The sequence below is a fragment of the Cherax quadricarinatus genome, unplaced genomic scaffold, assembly GCF_038502225.1.
Source record: "Cherax quadricarinatus isolate ZL_2023a unplaced genomic scaffold, ASM3850222v1 Contig3267, whole genome shotgun sequence".
Taxonomy (NCBI): domain Eukaryota; kingdom Metazoa; phylum Arthropoda; class Malacostraca; order Decapoda; family Parastacidae; genus Cherax; species Cherax quadricarinatus.
Window position 1 is genome coordinate 23,961 of NW_027198293.1, and position 20,757 is coordinate 44,717.

Below are 20,757 nucleotides of genomic sequence, written 5' to 3' on the forward strand. Positions count from 1 at the left end.
GAAGGAGGGGTGTTAATGTTGCAGTTTAAAAACTGTAGTGTAAAGCACCCTTCTGGCAAGACAGTGATGGAGTGAATGATGGTGAAAGTTTTTCTTTTTCGGGCCACCCTGCCTTGGTGGGAATCGGCCGGTGTGATAATAAAAAAAAATAATAATATAAATTATGCACAATATAATAGTAACGTACACTATATGTACCACACGTATATATGTATTATGGGCACTTATCTAATCTGTTACAGAAATGTCAGCTTTTCTAAGGAAGGTAGAGAAATCGTGTTCATTTGAGATGGTATACTGTTGTCCTGTTGATGTTTTCCTTACTAGTATTTTCCCATCTCGCGTGAAACACTGATGTATTTTGTTTTCCTGTTTAAGTTTTCTCAGCCTGAACAGAAGGTTTTGACGTTTTTTTGTTAGACACTCATTTTTGTACACTCCATTTTTCATTGTAATTGCTGATTTAATTAGGTCCTTTCTTTTATCGTATGAATGAAGTCGGATCATTATACTGTGTTTACTTCCTGGTTTTCCTAACAAACGTGTTTCTTTGATTTCATTGTTTTGCACGATGACTTGTACGTGGTTCTGTATTATCCTGATAGCAGTTTCTTTGCACTGTGCTTGTGTTATGTCACTAGGAATGTGTGGACTGTTTATTATAACTGCATCAGACAACTTATCTTGTTCAGTTTTGTCGTCTTGGAAATCAAGGTATTCATTTAGTCGAGTGTGCATGTTCTGATTCCAGTCCTTGATTGCTTCTTCAACCTTCATATTTATTGTTGTTATTTGCTCAGTTTGACTGGCTATAGCTGCTTTTAGAGTATTTTCTGTGTCAACACTTCCCGATGTAATCTTCTCTTCAAGGTTTTGGATCTTATTCTCGAGGTTGATTATCTTGGATTCTCGTCGCTCGAGTGTTGCTTTGATATCTTTGATTTCATTTTCTAGAGAAACGATGTAGTCCTTGATATTGTCAGGAATAATCATACCTGAGTTATCATGGGTGAATCCTTTGAAGGGAGTGGAGTTGGAGGGGGAGTCAGCCATGTTTGTTGTTGTTGTTGTTCCCTGGGTGGCGGCGGTGAGGGGGGTTGATGATACACCAGCGTCCTGCTGGGTAGACAAGTTGAGTTCTAGGATCCTTGCTGTTATTCTTTTATTACTGGTGTTGTTTCTTCTGCGATATCCTTTCATAGTATCACTGAAGTAGATACTGTGTAGCAATGGAGGAGAAGGCTTGTTTTCTCGGAGCTTGGGTTAAGTGATTGTCTGGCAGCGGAGGCAGTGTTTGGGTTAGCAGGGCTGTCTTCCTTAGATCTTCTAATTTTGTCAAGATTTGGGTTACATTCTTAGTATTCTTGGGTCATGTTGTGGTCTACGTGGGTTCATGTAGTTGAACTTTCACTTAGGCCATCATAAGTTTTGATGAGCGATGTTTTTTTGAGAAAGAAGAGCTGGTAGGATACCGTTGCTGCCGCTGCCGCCGCCACTTAGTTATATTGACGAATGTTTTAATAATTTTCTAAAAAAGACCCAATACCTTTATAACAAGCACTGCCCTAAAAAAACTAAACAGATGACAACTAAGAGACTGAACAGTCCCTGGCTAACACCCAGCATTCTCAAATCCATAAATACAAAACACCGATATAAAAAAACAGTACAGAACGGGTCACATAGCCAGAGACCAAACAAAACGTTACTCGTCAATCCTAACCAGCCTGATAAGAAGGGCAAAAAATTTGTATTATGAGAACAGATTATCCAACTTACGATGTGATATAAAAAAGACCTGGAAGACCCTATCAGAAATTCTGGGAACAAAAAAGATATCACGACATAGCGAAATAAAATTAGCAAAATCAGATGAACCCCAACTCCCACCAACAGAAACAGCAAACAGACTCAATGATTTCTTCTCCACTATAGGTCAAAACCTTGCCAATAAAATCCCAAGCTCAGATACCCCACCAAATGACTACCTCACTGGCAACTACCCGAACACACTGTTCCTAGCTCCGACTAACCCATACGAAGTCTCCCTTATTATCAACGCACTGAAAAACAAGGCAGGAGATTTAAATACCTTACCACCCTATATATACAAAAAAGCATCACAAGTACTATCACCAATCATTGCAACACTCTTTAACAAATCCATTGAATCCTCCACCTTCCCTACAGTTCTCAAAATAGCAAGGGTCACCCCGATCCATAAAGGAGGAGACCAAACAGAGTTGAATAACTATAGGCCAATATCCAATTTACACCCTCTCTCAAAAATCTTCGAAAAATTAATTCATAAACGAATCTACTCCTACCTCATCTCCCAAAACATTCTCAACCCCTGCCAATTTGGATTCAGGCCTAATAAAAATACTAATGATGCTATTATACACATGCTAGAACATATATACACTGCAATAGAGAAAAAAGAAGTCCCACTGGGGATCTTCATTGACTTACGTAAAGCTTTTGATACAGTTGACCATGACTTGCTCCACGTAAAATTGTCACACTATGGTATTAGAGGGCACTCCCTCAACTACCTCAAGTCTTACCTCAGCAACAGAAGCCAATATGTGTACGCAAATGGGGCAAGCTCTTCCGCACAACCAATTACAGTTGGTGTCCCACAGGGAAGTGTCCTTGGCCCTCTTCTCTTTCTCCAATACATAAATGACCTACCAAATGCTTCGCAATTACTCAAACCCACACTTTTTGCAGATGACACTACATACGTCTTCTCTCACCCGAGCCCAGTCACGCTAGCCAATACTTTAAACACCGAATTACAGAAAATATCTACTTGGATGAGGACTAACAAACTTACACTAAACATTGACAAAACCTACTTCATTCAGTTTGGTAACAGAGCTACAGATGTACCTCTTAACATAACGATAAACGGATCACCTATCACAAAGCTAACAGAGGGAAAATTCTTAGGAATCCACATCGATAATAGACTCAAATTTCATACACATATACAACAAATTTCTAAGAAAATTTCCAAGACTGTAGGCATACTATCGAAGATACGGTGCTATGTTCCACAGTCAGCCGTCCTGGCCCTTTATCACTCTCTTATTTACCCCTATCTCACCTATGGAATTTGTGCATGGGGCTCAACAACAATTAACCATCTCAGACCACTAATTACCCAACAAAAGGCTGCAGTTAGAATGATAAGAAATTCTCACTACAGGCAGCACACTCCACCAATATTCAATACACTAAACCTACTCACCATACAAAACATCCATATTTATTACTGCACCTATTACATACATAGAACACTTAACTCTGATATTAACCCTCCCCTCAAACATCTCCTTGCCAACCTCAACAGAACACATGACCATAACACAAGGCACAGATCACTCTTTGATGTTCCTCGTGTCCATCTCACACTATGCAAAAACTCAATGCACATAAAAGGCCCTAAAATCTGGAATTCATTACCTGTAAATATAAAAGAAACACTACCTGTTTATAAATTCAAGTCTCTTCTCAAAGTTCACTTACTCACTCAAAACCAAATAAATACTGAATAACTGAACCTTATAAATTGTATATCCAAAATGTTACTCACAATTATATCACATAAATGTTAAACCTAGGACCCAATCTAACTTTGTTGTTTTTTTAAATACACTACCTAACAGAATACTCCATTCGACTGAATGTACAGCAATGCATGCAACCATATGACCTGTCTTTATAATACTCATTTGTGCTTTATAGTTATCTGTTTACAATAATGTCTTATCACTGATTTCATCATTGCTTAGTTAATCTTAAGTTAATTTTAAGCCAGCCCGTAATGCTATGCATATAAGTGGCTTTGGCATGCTGCTCTTACCTGTATTTTTTTTGTACCTCTGTATGTATGCTAAAATTTCTATATAAATAAATAAATATATATATATATATATATATATATATATATATATATATATATATATATATATATATATATATATATATATATATCTATATAAGTATATATATATATATATATATTTTCTTATGAACTGATAGAGAACCTTTTCTCGATGGCAATGACACCAAAAGAGTGAAATCTGATGGAAAACTGACGAAATTACACTCTCGTGAAGTTAGCGACCTTGGTGATATTTATGAATCGACGATTTCGCCCACTTTGAGCCCTATTTTCGGCAAATTTCTTTGGTCCAGTCGACCAAACTCACAGCTATTTCTTTAGAACTCCATTTTTTCTATCAACTGAGTACAAGAAATTACCCATTTACTGATTTCAACTACCCAATAACGTGGTCAGAAATTTGCAATTTGGCCAATTTCATGAAAATTAAAAAATATGACAATTTCAAAACATGGTCCAGAATGAACAATGCAGACATTCCTCGCTCTAAAATAAAATTTGCTTTGTTCATCAGTCACATTTCCAGCCCTCTCTGATATTACTCTTGCTTTCTATTTTGAATTTTTATTCAAACAAAAAATAGAAGATTTACCGTTATGCAGACTACTGCAATATTGTAATAATTGTATAAATAATGTCAACCCACTCATGACTGCATATTAGAATGGCTACTTGGACATTTATTGGAAAATGACATCATCTGTTTACTTTTGAACATCGGCAAAAATCAAACATTTCCCGTACTTTGAGCTCCATTTCAAGGTTCTTTTCATAGTAAAACCAATAAAAATCACCTCTATTTCTATGATATGTTTTCCATTCTATCAAATGAGATCAAGAAAACGAGAATACAACCATAAATACTATACGAAAATAGACCACAAAGTCAGCATTTTAATTGAAAAAAAAACGGTCGGGGTTTCTTTTTCTCATTATGCACTGCGTGCTGCAGGATTTTTTTTATATGGTGCACACTAACCACACAGACGCATTCTCTCACATGTAAGCCTACCAGTTTTGTGCTTGATTTGAAGCTGCTAGAACTTATGAGTACGTATATATATACGTCGAAAACGGTGGCTCGTAAGACATACGTACAGTGGACCCTCGCCTAACGCTATTAATCCGTTCCTGAGAGCTCAACGTTAGGCGAAATTATCGTTAGGTGAATTAATATTCCTCATAAGAAATAATGGAAATCAAATTAATCTGTTCCTGACACCCCAAAGTATGAACAAAAAAGTTTTTACCACATGAAATATTAATTTTAATACACACAAACTGAAGAAGACATGCACAGTTACATGACACTTACCTTTATTGAAGATCTGGTGATGATTGATGGGATGGGAGGAGGGGAGAGTGTTGATGGTGTTAGTGTTTAGAAGGGGAATCCCCTTCCATTAGGACTTGAGGTGGCAAGTCCTTTTCTGGGGTTACTTCCCTTCTTCTTTTAATGCCACTAGGACCAGCTTGAGAGTCACTAGACCTCTGTTGCACAACATATCTGTCCATAGAGGCCTGTACATCCCGTTCCTTTATGACATTCCTAAAGTGTTTCACAACACTGTCAGTGTAATAGTCACCAGCACGGCTTGCAATAGCTGTGTGAGGGTGATTTTCATCAAAAAAGGTTTGCACTTTAAGCCACACTGCACACATTTCCTTAATCTTTGAAGTAGGGAACTTCCTCAATTTCTCTATCCCCTCCTCCGAAGCAGTTTCCTCAGGTGTGGCCTCTTGCTGTTGAAGATGATCTAGCAGCTCATCAGTGGTTAGTTCTTCATTGTCCTCCTCCACCAACTCTTCCACATCCTCCCCACTAACCTCCAACCCCAAGGACTTCCCCAATGCCACAATGGATTCCTCAACTGGCATAGGATTCCAAGGGTTAGCCTCAAACCCTTCAAAATCCCTTTTGTCTACACATTCTGGCCACAGTTTCTTCCAAGCAGAGTTCAAGGTCCTCTTAGTCACTTCCTCCCAAGCCTTACCTATAATGTTTACACAACTGAGGATGCTAAAGTGATCTCTCCAAAACTCTCTTAGAGTCAATTGAGTTTCTGAGGTCACTACAAAGCACCTTTCAAACATAGCTTTTGTGTCGAGTTTCTTGAAGTTGGAAATGACCTGCTGGTCCATGGGCTGCAGGAGAGGAGTGGTATTAGGAGGCAAAAACTTCACCTTAATGAAGCTCATTTCCGCAGAAAGTCGCTCTGCCACGTCTGAAGGATGACCAGGAGCATTGTCTAATACCAGGAGGCACTTAAGGTCTAATTTCTTTTCAATTAGGTAATTTTTCACAGTGGGGGCAAATGCATGGTGTAACCAGTCATAGAAAAAGTCCCTAGTGACCCATGCCTTACTGTTTGCCCTCCACAGCACACACAAATTAGCCTTGAGGACATTGTTTTTCCTGAACACTCTGGGAGTTTCAGAGTGATACACCAATAAAGGCTTCACTTTGCAATCACCACTAGCATTGGCACACATCAACAGAGTAAGCCTGTCTTTCATAGGCTTATGTCCTGGGAGTGCCTTTTCCTCCTGAGTAATGTAGGTTCTGTTTGGCATTTTCTTCCAAAACAGGCCTGTTTCGTCACAATTAAACACTTGTTCAGGTTTCAGTCCTTCACTGTCTATGTACTCCTTGAATTCCTGCACATATTTTTCAGCCGCTTTGTGGTCCGAACTGGCAGCCTCACCATGCCTTATCACACTATGTATGCCACTACAATTCTTAAATCTCTCAAACCAACCTTTGCTGGCCTTAAATTCACTCACATCATCACTAGTTGCAGGCATTTTTCTACTTAAATCGTCATGCAACTTCCTAGCCTTTTCACATACGATCGCTTGAGAGATGCTATCTCCTGCTATCTGTTTATCGTTTATCCACACCAATAACAGTCTCTCAACATCTTCTATCACTTGCGATCTCTGTTTCGAAAACAAAGTTGCACCTTTGGCAAGAACAGCTTCCTTGATTGCCGTTTTCTTGGCCACAATAGTAGCGATGGTTGACTGGGGTTTTGTGTACAACCTGGCCAGCTCGGAGACACGCACTCCACTTTCATACTTAGCAATGATCTCTTTCTTCATATCCATAGTAATTCTCACTCTTTTTGCTGTAGGATTGGCACTAGAAGCTTTCTTGGGGCCCATGGTGACTTATTTTGCAGGTGCAATCACTAAAAAGGCTGTGATAATAGGAAATGTTCCGATTGTATGCTTGGAAGCGACCGCGGTGGCTGGCTTGTAAACACTGGCACCCACGGAACAAGTGAGGCAGGCTCAGGCTGCACGTGGACGCACCTCGAACGAACTGCGTTGAGCGAGTTTTTTAGCACTAGCCGAGGCAAAATTTTTGCGATGCGTTCGTTAGGCAAGGTTCCACTGTAAATACATGACCAAAACAGTCAAAGGGTTAAATGTTGATGAAAATTGGGAAGCTGTGGTTTTGTGCATAGGGCAAGGAGGAATAACATCTTATAGGAGTGAGGAAGAACCAGTTGTGAGTGTGGGGAATGTGCGTGGGGCAGTGGGTAGAATGAAAGGGGGTAAGGCAGCTGGGATTAATGGAATAAAGATAGAAATGTTAAAAGCAGGTAGGGATATAGTTTTGGAGTGGTTAGTGCTTTTATTTAACCCTTTGACTGTTTTGGTCGTATATATACGTCTTACGAGCCACCGTGTTTGACGTATATATACTCAAAAATTCTAGCGGCTTCAAATCAAGCAGGAGAAAGCTGGTAGGCCCACATGTGAGAGAATGGGTCTGTGTAGACAGTGTGCACCATACAAAAAAAATCCTGCAGCACGCAGTGCATAATAATAAAAAAAAATCCGACTGTGTTTTTGGATTAAAATGCCGACTTTGTGGTGTATTTTCGTATAGTATTTATGGTTGTACAGTATTCTTATTTTCTTGGTCTCATTTGACAGAATGGAAAAATATTATAGAAATAGAGGTGATTTTAATTGGTTTTACTATGAAAAGAACCTTGAAATGGAGCTCAAAATAGGGGAAAAGTTTGATTTTTGCAGATGTTCAAAAGCAAACAAATGATGCCATTGTCCAATAAATGTCCAACTAGCCATTCTAATATGCAGTCACGAATGGGTTGACATTATTTATACAATTATTACAATATTGCAGTAGTCTGCATAACAGTAAATCTTCTATATTTTGTTTGAATAAAAATTCAAAACAGAAAGCAAGAGTAATATCAGAGGGGCCTGGAGATGTGACTGATGAACAAAGAAAATGTTATTTTAGAGTCAGGAATGTCTACCTTTTTCATTCTGGACCCTATTTTGAAATTGGCATATTTTTTAATTTGCATGAAAGTGGGCAAATTGCAAATTTCTGATCACGTTATTGGGTAGTTGAAATCGGTAAATGGGCAGTTTGATTGTACTCAATCGATAGAACAAATGGAGTTCCAAAGAAATAACTATGAGTTTGGTCGACTGGAACAATGGAATTGGCTGAAAATAAGGCAAAAAGTGGGCGAAATCACCGATTTGTAAATATCACTGAGGTGGCTAACTTTGCGAGAGTGTAATTCCATAAGTTTTCCATCAAATTTCATTCTTTTGGTGTCATTATCACCGGGAAAAGATTCTCTATCATTTCATAAGAAAAAACAAAATCATTTTTTTTCAAAAATTTTTTGAAACCAGGAGACACCTCAGGATTTGGGGTTGCAACAGTCAAAGGGTTAATAAATGTATGGAAGAGGGTAAGGCAACTAGGGAGCGGCAGAGAGCATGGATAGTTCCTTTGTATAAAGACAAAGGGGACAGGCAGAGAGCATGCATAGTTCCTTTATATAAAGACAAAGGGGATAAAAGAGTGTAAAAATTATAGGGGAATAAGTCTGCTGAGTGTACCTGGTAAAGTGTATGGTAAGAGTTATTATTGAAAGAATTAAGAGTAAGACGGAGAGCAGGATAACAGATGAACAAGAGGCTTTAGGAAGGGTACGCAGTGTGTAGACCAAGTGTTCGTAGTGAAACATATAGGTGAACAGTATTTAGATAAGGGTAAAGAGGTTTTTGTGGCATTTATGGATTTGGAACATTCGTATGATAGGGTGGATAGGGGAGCAATGTGACAGATGTTGCAAATGTATGGAATAGGAGGTAGGTTACTGAGGGCAATGTGTGGTGGGAATATAATGCAGAGAATCCATAGTTTGGAGATTAGGAGGAGGTGCGGGATTACTAAAACTATTATCCAGAGGGGTAAGGAAGGGTTATTGAGACATGTATTTGGACATGCAGAGAGGATGGAACGAGATAGAATGACTTCGAGTGTATAAATCTGTAGTGGGGGGAAGGCAGGGTAGGGGTTGGCCTAGGAAAGGTTGGAGGGAGGGGGGTAAAGGAGGTTTTATGTGCGAGGGACTTGGACCTCCAGCAAGCGTGTATGTGTGTGTTAGATAGGAGCAAATGAAGACAAATGGTTTTTAGGACTTGACGTGCTGTTGGAGTGTAAGCAAGGTAACATTTATGAAGGGATTCATTGAAACCAGCAGGCCAGACTTGATTCCTGGAAATGGGAAGTACAGTGCTGGCACTCTGAAGGAGCGGTGTTAATGTTGCAGTTTTATAACTAGTGTAAGCATGCCTCTGGCAAGACAGTGATGGAGTGAATGATGATAAAAGCTTTTCTTTTTCGGGCCACCCTACCTTGGTGGGAAATGGCCGATGTGTTAAAGAAAAAAAAAGCTTTTTTTATACATGAGTGGTGGTGAGGAAGAGCCAGTTGTGAGTGTGGGGGAAGTTCGTGAGGCAGTAGGTAAAATGAAAGGGGGTAAGGCAGCCGGGATTGATGAGATAAAGATAGAAATGTTAAAAGCAGGTGGGGATATAGGTTTGGAGTGGTTGGTGCAATTATTTAATAAATGTATGGAAGAGGGTAAGGTACCTAGGGATTGGCAGAGAGCATGCATAGTTCCTGTGTATAAAGGCAAAGGGGATAAAAGAGAGTGCAAAAATTATAGGGGGATAAGTCTGTTGAGTATACCTGGCAAAGTGTATGGTAGAGTTATTATTGAAAGAATTAAGAGTAAGACGGAGAATAGGATAGCAGATGAACAAGGAGGCTTTAGGAAAGGTAGAGGGTGTGTGGACCAGGTGTTTACAGTGAAACATATAAGTGAACAGTATTTAGATAAGGCTAAAGAGGTCTTTGTGGCATTTATGGATTTATAAAAGGCATATGACAGGGTGGATAGGGGGGCAATGTGGCAGATGTTGCAGGTGTATGGTGTAGGAGGTAGGTTACTGAAAGCAGTGAAGAGTTTTATGAGGAGAGTGAGGCTCAAGTTAGAGTATGTAGGAAAGAGGGAAATTATTTCCCAGTAAAAGGAGGCCTTAGACAAGGATGTGTGATGTCACCGTGGTTGTTTAATATATTTATAGATGGGGTTGTAAGAGAAGTAAATGCGAGGGTCTTGGCAAGAGGCGTGGAGTTAAAAGATAAAGAATCACACAAAGTGGGAGTTGTCACAGTTGCTCTTTGCTGATGACACTGTGCTCTTGGGAGATTCTGAAGAGAAGTTGCAGAGATTGGTGGATGAATTTGGTAGGGTGTGCAAAAGAAGAAAATTGAAAGTGAATACAGGAAAGAGTAAGGTTATGAGGATAACAAAAAGATTAGGTGATGAAAGATTGGATATCAGATTGGAGGGAGAGAGTATGGAGGAGGTGAATGTATTCAGATATTTGGGAGTGGAAGTGTCAGCGGATGGGTCTATGAAAGATGAGGTGAATCATAGAATTGATGAGGGGAAAAGGGTGAGTGGTGCACTTAGGAGTCTGTGGAGACAAAGAACTTTGTCCTTGGAGGCAAAGAGGGGAATGTACGAGAGTATAGTTTTACCAACGCTCTTATATGGGTGTGAAGCATGGGTGATGAATGTTGCAGCGAGGAGAAGGCTGGAGGCAGTGGAGATGTCATGTTTGAGAGCAATGTGTGGTGTGAATATAATGCAGAGAATTCGTAGTTTGGAAGTTAAGAGGAGGTGCGGGATTACCAAAACTGTTGTCCAGAGGGCTGAGGAAGGGTTGTTGAGGTGGTTCGGACATGTGGAGAGAATGGAGCGAAACAGAATAACTTCAAGAGTGTATCAGTCTGTAGTGGAAGGAAGGCGGGGTAGGGGTCGGCCTAGGAAAGGTTGAAGAGACGGGGTAAAGGAGGTTTTGTGTGCGAGGGGCTTGGACTTCCAGCAGGCATGCGTGAGCGTGTTTGATAGGAGTGAATGGAGACAAATGGTTTTTAATACTTGATGTGCTGTTGGAGTGTGAGTAAAGTAATATTTATGAAGGGGTTCAGGGAAACCGGCAGGCCGGACTTGAGTCCTGGAGATGGGAAGTACAGTGCCTGCACTCTGAAGGAGGGGTGTTAATGTTGCAGTTTAAAAACTGTAGTGTAAAGCACCCTTCTGGCAAGACAGTGATGGAGTGAATGATGGTGAAAGTTTTTCTTTTTCGGGCCACCCTGCCTTGGTGGGAATCGGCCAGTGTGATAATAAAAAAAAATAATTTTAGATAAGGTTTTCCAGGTCTTTTTCATATCACCTCATACCATCTTTGCCAGGGTGGAAGTGAGTGTTGAATTGGATTTGATTTTGGATTTATACTTTGCTACAATTTCGTTCTTGAATTCAACTGTTCCTCACTTTCTTTACCAAAGGGCTGGCATTAGGAACTTTCTTAGGGCCCATGGTGGCTTATTTTGCAGTTGCATTCAATAAACAACCACAAAAAACAATGGATTATAACAAAATGTTTGGATGAATGCACAGTCTTGCTCACTCACCCAGACACACAGCCAGAGTGACTCGCGAACGCGGGTGGGCGGACGCGTCCAATATGGCCAATTTCAGAGCTGCTGGCTGAAATCCAGGATAGAATTTTGACCAACAAAGCAGCAAAAATATGATTTGGCCGATATCCAGAACGGCCGATATCCGAGGGTCCACTGTGTAAAATAATAGGTCTGTGTGGTGAGTACGCATCGTACAAAATTGAAGTCCTGCCCCACACAGTGTATGATGGGGAAAATAAACCATGACAGGGTTTTTGGCTTACAATAGTGACTTTGTGGTATATTTTTTGGATGGCTTTTATGTTTTTTTTTCTAGGTTTCTTGGAACCATTTGATACAGTGGATGATATATTACAGAAAAAAGATAACTGGTTTCAGGACTGGAATTAACTTGAAACCGAGCTCAAAGTAGCTCAAATACAGTAGACTGTTATAGTATTACATGAAAGTTACCTTAGTGAAAAAGCCATGTTAGGTAAATCCATGTTAAATAAACTGAAGAACTTAGGGGAAAAATAGGGTTATGTTCCTGAAGGCTCGAAAAAAGCCAAACAACTTTTTTTTAGACCACCAGATCTTAAAAAGATAAAAGTGAATATGTAATTGTAGCTCACTATCGTGATGTATTATGTTGTTTTTACTGCTTAAGACTACAAATGCAACAGAAATAATAGTATTTCTTACCCTTAATTGTGAGTGCTGGTGTTTGTAGATGATTGTGAAGAGAGTGGAAAGTTATGTTGTGTCCCTACTGGACTGAGGTAGTTGGTAGAGGTTGTGGTACTGAAGTCGATGGTTGTTCTGGAGTATGCATAAATTCTGTAGTGGATTTCTGGGCTACAGTATTTTACCCTACAGTATATTATACAACTGACAGTAAGGCATCAGCTGCTCTAAACACCATGGAAAAAAATGGTATAAAATACCAACACAGTGGAAATATAAACACATATGCAGCATAATGTGATCCTTTATTGACAATGTTTTGCCCACACTGTGGGCTTTTTCAAGTCACAAACAGATCTACCAAGGGTGGATCTGTTTGTGACCTGAAAAAGTGGTGTGGGTGGCATCCTGGGTGTTAATAGACTGGTGTGGGTGGTATCCTGGGTGTTAATAAAGTGGTGTGGGTGGCATCCTGGGAGTTAATAGACTGGTGTGGGTTGCATCCTGGGTGTTAATAGAGTGGTGTGTGTCGCATCCTGGGTGTTAACAGACTGGTGTGGGTGGCATCCTGGGTGTTAATAGTGGTGTGGGTGGCATCCTGGGTGTTAGTAGACTGGTGTGGGTGGCATCCTGGGTGTTAATATACTGGTGTGGGTGGCATCCTGGGTGTTAATATACTGGTGTGGGTGGCATCCAGGGTGTTAATAGACTGGTGTGGGTGGCATCCTGGGTGTTAGTAGACTGGTGTGGGTGGCATCCTGGGTGTTAATATACTGGTGTGGGTGGCATCCTGGGTGTTAATAGACTGGTGTGGGTGGCATCCTGGGTGTTAATAGACTGGTGTGGGTGGCATCCTGGGTGTTAATAGAGTGATGTGGATGGCATCCTGGGTGTTAATAGACTGGTGTGGGAGGCATCCTGGGTGTTAATAGTGGTGTGGGTGGCATCCTGGGTGTTAACAGAGTGGTGTGGGTGGCATCCTGGGTGTTAATAGACTGGTGTGGGTGGCATCCTGGGTGTTAATAGAGTGGTGTGGGTGGTATCCTGGGTGTTAAAAGAGTGGTGTGGGTGGCATCCTGGGTGTTGATAGAGTTGTGTGGGTGGCATCCTGGGTGTTAATAGAGTGGTGTGGGTGGCATCCTGGGTGTTAATAGATTGGTGGGTGGCATACTAGGTGTTAATAGAGTGGTGTGGGTGGCATCCTGGGTGTTAATAGAGTGGTGTGGGTGGCATCCTGGGTGTTAATAGACTGGTGTGGGTGGCATCCTGGGTGCTAATAGAGTGGTGTGGATGGCATCCTGGGTGTTAATAGACTGGTGTGGGTGGCATCCTGGGTGTTAATAGAGTGGTGTCGGTGGTATCCTGAGTGTTAACAGAGTGGCGTGGGAGGCATCCTGGGAGTTAATAGAGTGGTGTGGGTGGCATCCTGGGTGTTAACAGACTGGTGTGGATGGCATCCTGGGTGTTAATAGAGTGGTGTGGGTGGCATCCTGGGTGTTAATAGACTGGTGTGGGTGGCATCCTGGGTGTTAATAGAGTGGTGTGGGTGGCATTCTGGGTGTTAATAGAGTGGTGTGGTTGACATCCTGGGTGTTAATAGAGTGGTGTGGGTGGCATCCTAGGTGTTAATAGAGTGGTGTGGGTGGCATCCTGGATGTTAATAGACTAGTGTGGGTGACATCCTGGGTGTTAATAGAGTGGTGTGGGTGACATCCTGGGTGTTAATAGAGTGGTGTGGGTGGCATCCTGGGTGTTAATAGAGTGGTGTGGCTGGCATCCTGGGTCTTAATAGACTGGTGTGGGTGGCATCCTGGGTGTTAACAGACAGGTGTGGGTGGCATCCTGGGAGTTAATAGACTGGTGTGGGTGACATCCTGGGAGTTAATAGACTGGTGTGGCTGACATTCTGGGTGCTAATAGACTGGTGTGGGTGACATCCTGGGTGTTAATAGACTGGTGTGGGTGACATCCCGGGTGTTAATAGACTGGTGTGGGTGGCATCCTGGGTGTTAATAGACTGGTGTGGGTGACATCCTAGGTGTTAATAGACTGGTGTGGGTGGCATCCTGGGTGTTAATAGACTGGTGTGGGTGGCATCCTGGATGTTAATAGAGTGGTGTGGGTGGCATCCTGGGTGTTAATAGACTGGTGTGGGTGACATCCTGGGTGTTAATAGACTGGTGTGGGTGGCATCCTGGGTGTTAATAGAGTGGTGTGGGTGGCATCCTGGGTGTTAATAGACTGGTGTGGGTGACATCCTGGGTGTTAATAGACTGGTGTGGGTGGCATCCTGGGTGTTAATAGACTGGTGTGGGTGGCATCCTGGGTGTTAATAGACTGGTGTGGGTGGCATCCTGGGTGTTAATAGACTGGTGTGGGTGGCATCCTGGGTGTTAATAGAGTGGTGTGGGTGGCATCCTGGGTGTTAATAGAGTGGTGTGGGTGGCATCCTGGGTGTTAATAGAGTGGTGTGGGTGGCATCCTGGGTGTTAATAGAGTGGTGTGGGTGGCATCCTGGGTGTTAATAGAGTGGTGTGGGTGGCATCCTGGGTGTTAATAGAGTGGTGTGGGTGGCATCCTGGGTGTTAATAGAGTGGTGTGGGTGGCATCCTGGGTGTTAATAGACTGGTGTGGGTGACATCCTGGGTGTTAATAGACTGGTGTGGGTGGCATCCTGGGTGTTAATAGAGTGGTGTGGGTGGCATCCTGGGTGTTAATAGACTGGTGTGGGTGACATCCTGGGTGTTAATAGACTGGTGTGGGTGGCATCCTGGGTGTTAATAGACTGGTGTGGGTGGCATCCTGGGTGTTAATAGACTGGTGTGGGTGGCATCCTGGGTGTTAATAGACTAGTGTGGGTGGCATCCTGGGTGTTAATAGACTGGTGTGGGTGGCATCCTGGGTGTTAATACACTGGTGTGGGTGGCATCCTGGGTGTTAATAGACTGGTGTGGGTGGCATCCTGGGTGTTAATACACTGGTGTGGGTGGCATCCTGGGTGTTAATAGAGTGGTGTGGGTGGCATCCTGGGTGTTAAAAGACTGGTGTGGGTGGCATCCTGGGTGTTAATAGTGGTGTGGGTGGCATCCTGGGTGTTAATAGAGTGGTGTGGGTGACATCCTGGGTGTTAATAGAGTGGTGTGGGTGGCATCCTGGGTGTTAATAGAGTGGTGTGGGTGGCATCCTGGGTGTTAATAGATTGGTGTGGGTGGCATCCTGGGTGTTAATAGAGTGGTGTGGGTGGCATCCTGGGTGTTAATAGAGTGGTGTGGGTGGCATCATGGGTGTTAATAGAGTGGTGTGGGTGGCATCCTGGGTGTTAATAGAGTGGTGTGGGTGGCATCCTGGGTGTTAATAGAGTGGTGTGGGTGGCATCCTGGGTGTTAATAGAGTGGTGTGGGTGGCATCCTGGGTGTTAATAGTGGTGTGGGTGGCATCCTGGGTGTTAATAGAGTGGTGTGGGTGGCATCCTGGGTGTTAATAGAGTGGTGTGGGTGGCATCCTGGGTGTTAATAGAGTGGTGTGGGTGGCATCCTGGGTGTTAATAGAGTGGTGTGGGTGGCATCGTGGGTTTTAATAGTGGTGTGGGTGGCATCCTGGGTGTTAATAGAGTGGTGTGGGTGGCATCCTGGGTGTTAATAGAGTGGTGTGGGTGGCATCCTGGGTGTTAATAGTGTGGTGTGGGTGGCATCCTGGGTGTTAAGAGTGGTGTGGGTGGCATCCTGGGTGTTAATAGACTGGTGTGGGTGGCATCCTGGGTGTTAATAGACTGGTGTGGGTGGCATCCTGGGTGTTAATAGAGTGGTGTGGGTGGCATCCTGGGTGTTAATAGTGGTGTGGGTGGCATCCTGGGTGTTAATAGACTGGTGTGGGTGGCATCCTGGGTGTTAATAGAGTGGTGTGGGTGGCATCCTGGGTGTTAATAGAGTGGTGTGGGTGGCATCCTGGGTGTTAATAGAGTGGTGTGGGTGGCATCCTGGGTGTTAATAGAGTGGTGTGGGTGGCATCCTGGGTGTTAATAGAGTGGTGTGGGTGGCATCCTGGGTGTTAATAGAGTGGTGTGGGTGGCATCCTGGGTGTTAATAGTGGTGTGGATGGCATCCTGGGTGTTAATAGAGTGGTGTGGGTGGCATCCTGGGTGTTAATAGAGTTGTGTGTGTGGCATCCTGGGTGTTAATAGAGTGGTGTGGGTGGCATCTTGGGTGTTAATAGTGGTGTGGGTGGCATCCTGGTTGTTAATAGAGTGGTGTGGGTGGCATCCTGGGTGTTAATAGTGGTGTGGGTGGCATCCTGGGTGTTAATAGAGTGGTGTGGGTGGCATCCTGGGTGTTAATAGTGGTGTGGGTGGCATCCTGGGTGTTAATAGAGTGGTGTGGGTGGCATCCTGAGTGTTAATAGTGGTGTGGGTGGCATCCTGGGTGTTAATAGAGTGGTGTGGGTGGCATCCTGGGTGTTAATAGAGTGGTGTGGGTGGCATCCTGGGTGTTAATAGTGGTGTGGGTGGCATCCTGGGTGTTAATAGTGGTGTGGGTGGCATCCTGGGTGTTAATAGTGGTGTGGGTGGCATCCTGGGTGTTAATAGAGTGGTGTGGGTGGCATCCTGGGTGTTAATAGTGGTGTGGGTGGCATCCTGGGTGTTAATAGAGTGGTGTGGGTAGCATCCTGGGTGTTAATAGAGTGGTGTGGGTGGCATCCTGGGTGTTAATAGACTGGTGTGGATGGCATCCTGGGAGTTAATAGACTGGTGTGGGTGGCATCCTGGGTGTTAATAGAGTGGTGTGGGTGGCATCCTGGGTGTTAATAGAGTGGTGTGGGTGGCATCCTGGGTGTTAATAGACTTGTGTGGGTGGCATCCTGGGTGTTAATAGAGTGGTGTGGGTCGCATACTGGGTGTTAATAGAGTGGTGTGGGTGGCATCCTGGGTGTTAATAGAGTGGTGTGGGTGGCATCCTGGGTGTTAATAGAGTGGTGTGGGTGGCATCCTGGGTGTTAATAGAGTGGTGTGGGTGGCATCCTGGGTGTTAATAGAGTGGTGTGGGTGGCATCCTGGGTGTTAATAGAGTGGTGTGGGTGGCATCCTGGGTGTTAATAGAGTGGTGTGGGTGGCATCCTGGGTGTTAATAGAGTGCTGTTGGTGGCATCCTGGGTGTTAATAGAGTGGTGTGGGTGGCATCCTGGGTGTTAATAGAGTGGTGTTGGTGGCATCCTGGGTGTTAATAGAGTGCTGTTGGTGGCATCCTGGGTGTTAATAGAGTGGTGTGGGTGGCATCCTGGGTGTTAATAGAGTGGTGTGGGTGGCATCCTGGGTGTTAATAGAGTGGTGTGGGTGGCATCCTGGGTGTTAATAGAGTGGTGTAGGTGGCATCCTGGGTGTTAATAGAGTGGTGTGGGTGGCATCCTGGGTGTTAATAGAGTGGTGTGGGTGGCATCCTGGGGGACAAGATTAAGGACCACAATGGTAATAAGTTACAGGCCTCGGTGACGCACAAACTTGGGTTATCCTGGGTGGTAAACCCTCAGGGGTTAAAAGTCCCACCAAAATATTATCTTACTGTTACTCTCAATAAAACTTAAATATAAATTATTATATAATAATGTTGTAGGTTAATCACTGACTTAATACTTTCACTTTCTTGTGTAATAATTAACTAATCTTTAAAATGCAGGTTAATATAAATATGAAATAAAGTTAGTGATAATAAGCTATTACTTTCCTTCCTTCTCTGATATTATCTCAATATATATTAATATTCCAGTTTTCCTACTTACCTTATAAGTCAGTCTTACAGTGATAGTTACTCCAGCACTCTTGTAATTGAAGAGAATTTACCAAAATGTTGAATTATTGTGATGTTGTTCTTTCTTTGTTGGGTTTATAAGGGCCACTGACAACGTGAGCCGTAACGAACCCGACTTCCCGAAGTTGTAACTCAACTTTAAGATTAATACCGGATGTCAAGTATCTTTGGCAGGTTAAATCACCACCACCAGATGTAGACCAAACGAAATGTAAACTTTGCCAGATGGACTATTGTCACACCCTGCTTCATTATGTACTGGAGTGCGATAAAATTAATGAATTTAGAAACAACTCACTCAGAAGTGTTCAAGAAATGGCTATGTATTTTATCCACAGTGGTATATTACAGACCATTCTGGAGAAATACCCTGACTTTGCTAGCTGTAAATAAAGCATTACCATGTGTGTCTGTGTGTGTGTGTGTGTGTGTGTGTGTACTCACCTATTTGTACTCACCTATTTGTGGTTGCAGGGGTCGAGTCACAGCTCCTGGCCCCGCCTCTTCGCTGATTGCTACTAGGTCCTCTCTCTCCCTGCCCCATGAGCTCTATCATACCTCGCCTTTTAAAACTATGTATGGTTCCTGCCTCCACCACATCACTTTCTAGGCTATTCCATGGCCTGACTACTCTATGAATGAAGAAATACTTCCTAACATTCCTTTGATTCATCTGAGTCTTCAACTTCCAATTGTGACCTCTTGCGTCTGTGTCCCATCTCTGGAACATCCCGTCTTTGTCCACCTCCTCTATTCCGCGCAGTATTTTATATGTCGTTATCATGTCTCCCCTGACCCTCCTGGCCTCCAGTGTCGTCAGTGTGTGTGTGTTTGTGTGTATGTGTGTGAGTGTACTCACCTATTTGTTTTTTTGTGGTTGCAGGGGTCGAGTCCTAGCTCCTGGCCCCGCCTCTTCACCGGTTGCTAATAGGCCCTCTCTCTCCCCGCTCCATGAGCTTTATCAAACCTCGTCTTAAAACTGTGTATGGTTCCTGCCTCCACTACGTCATTTTCTAGGCTATTCCACTGCCTTACAACTCTATGACTGAAAAAATACTTCCTACTATCTCTCTGACTCATTTGTGTCTTCAACTTCCAATTGTGGCCTCTTGTTTCTGTGTCCCCTCCCTGGAACATCCTGTCTTTGTCCACCTTGTCTATTCCACGCAGTATTTTATATGTCGTTATCATGTCTCCCCTGACCCTCCTGTCCTCCAGTGTCGTCAGGCCGATTTCCCTTAATCTTTCTTCATAGGACATTCCCCTTAGCTCTGGAACTAACCTTGTCGCAAACCTTTGTACTTTCTCTAGTTTCTTGACGTGCTTTATCAAGTGCGGGTTCCAAACAGGTGCTGCATACTCCAGTATGGGCCTGACATACACGGTGTACAGTGTCTTGAATGATTCCTTACTAAGGTATCGGAATGCTGTTCTCAGGTTTGCCAGGCGCCCATATGCTGCAGCAGTTATCTGATTGATGTGTGCTTCCGGAGACATGCTCGGTGTTATACTCACCCCAAGATCTTTCTCCTTGAGTGAGGTTTGCAGTCTTTGGCCACCTAGCCTATACTCTGTCTGTGGTCTTCTGTGCCCTTCCCCTATCTTCATGACTTTGCATTTGGCAGGATTAAATTCGAGAAGCCATTTGCTGGACCAGGTGTCCAGTCTGTCCAGGTCTCTTTGAAGTCCTGCCTGGTCCTCATCAGATTTAATTCTCCTCATTAACTTCACATCATCTGCAAACAGGGACACTTCTGAGTCTAACCCTTCCGTCATGTCGTTCACATATACCAAAAATAGCACTGGTCCTAGGACCGACCCCTGTGGGACCCCGCTCATCACAGGTGCCCACTGTGATACATCATTACGTACCATGACTCGTTGTTGCCTCCCTGTCAGGTATTCTCTGATCCATTGCAGTGCCCTTCCTGTTATATGCGCCTGATGCTCTAGCTTCTGCACTAATCTCTTGTGAGGAACTGTGTCAAAGGCCTTCTTGCAGTCCAAGAAGATGCAATCAACCCACCCCTCTCTCTCTTGTCTTGTGTGTGAGTGTGTGTGTGTGTGTGTGTGTGTGTGTGTGTGTGTGTGTGTGTGTGTGTGTGTGTGTGTGTGTGTGTGTGTGTGTGTGTGTGTGAGTATGAGTGTGTGTGTGTGTATGAGTGTGTGTGTGTATGCGTGTGTGTGTGTGTGTGTATGAGTGTGTGTGCGTGTGTGTGTATGAGTTTGTGTGTGTGTGTGTGTGTGTGTGTGTGTGTACTCACCTATTTGTACTCACCTATTTGTGGTTGCAGGGGTCGAGTCCTAGCTCCTGGCCCCGCCTCTTCACCGGTTGCTACTAGACCCTCTCTCTCCCCGCTCCATGAGCTTTATCAAACCTCGTCTTAAAACTGTGTATGGTTCCTGCCTCCACTACGTCATTTTCTAGGCTATTCCACTGCCTTACAACTCTATGACTGAAGAAATACTTCCTACTATCTCTCTGACTCATTTGTGTCTTCAACTTCCAATTGTGGCCTCTTGTTTCTGTGTCCCCTCCC

General features: G+C 43.4%; 1 protein-coding gene across 1 annotated transcript in view; it reads right to left on the reverse strand.

The window, feature by feature from the left end:
* Nucleotides 1–18,343, reverse strand: part of LOC138851995 (zinc finger protein 271-like) — a 34,020-nt gene extending 15,677 nt beyond the window's left edge. Inside the window, exon 1 of the mRNA XM_070081590.1 lies at nt 18,189–18,343. The gene's annotated coding sequence lies outside the window, so the exon portion shown is untranslated. The remainder of the gene's footprint in view (nt 1–18,188) is intronic.
* Nucleotides 18,344–20,757: the final 2,414 nt, after the last annotated feature.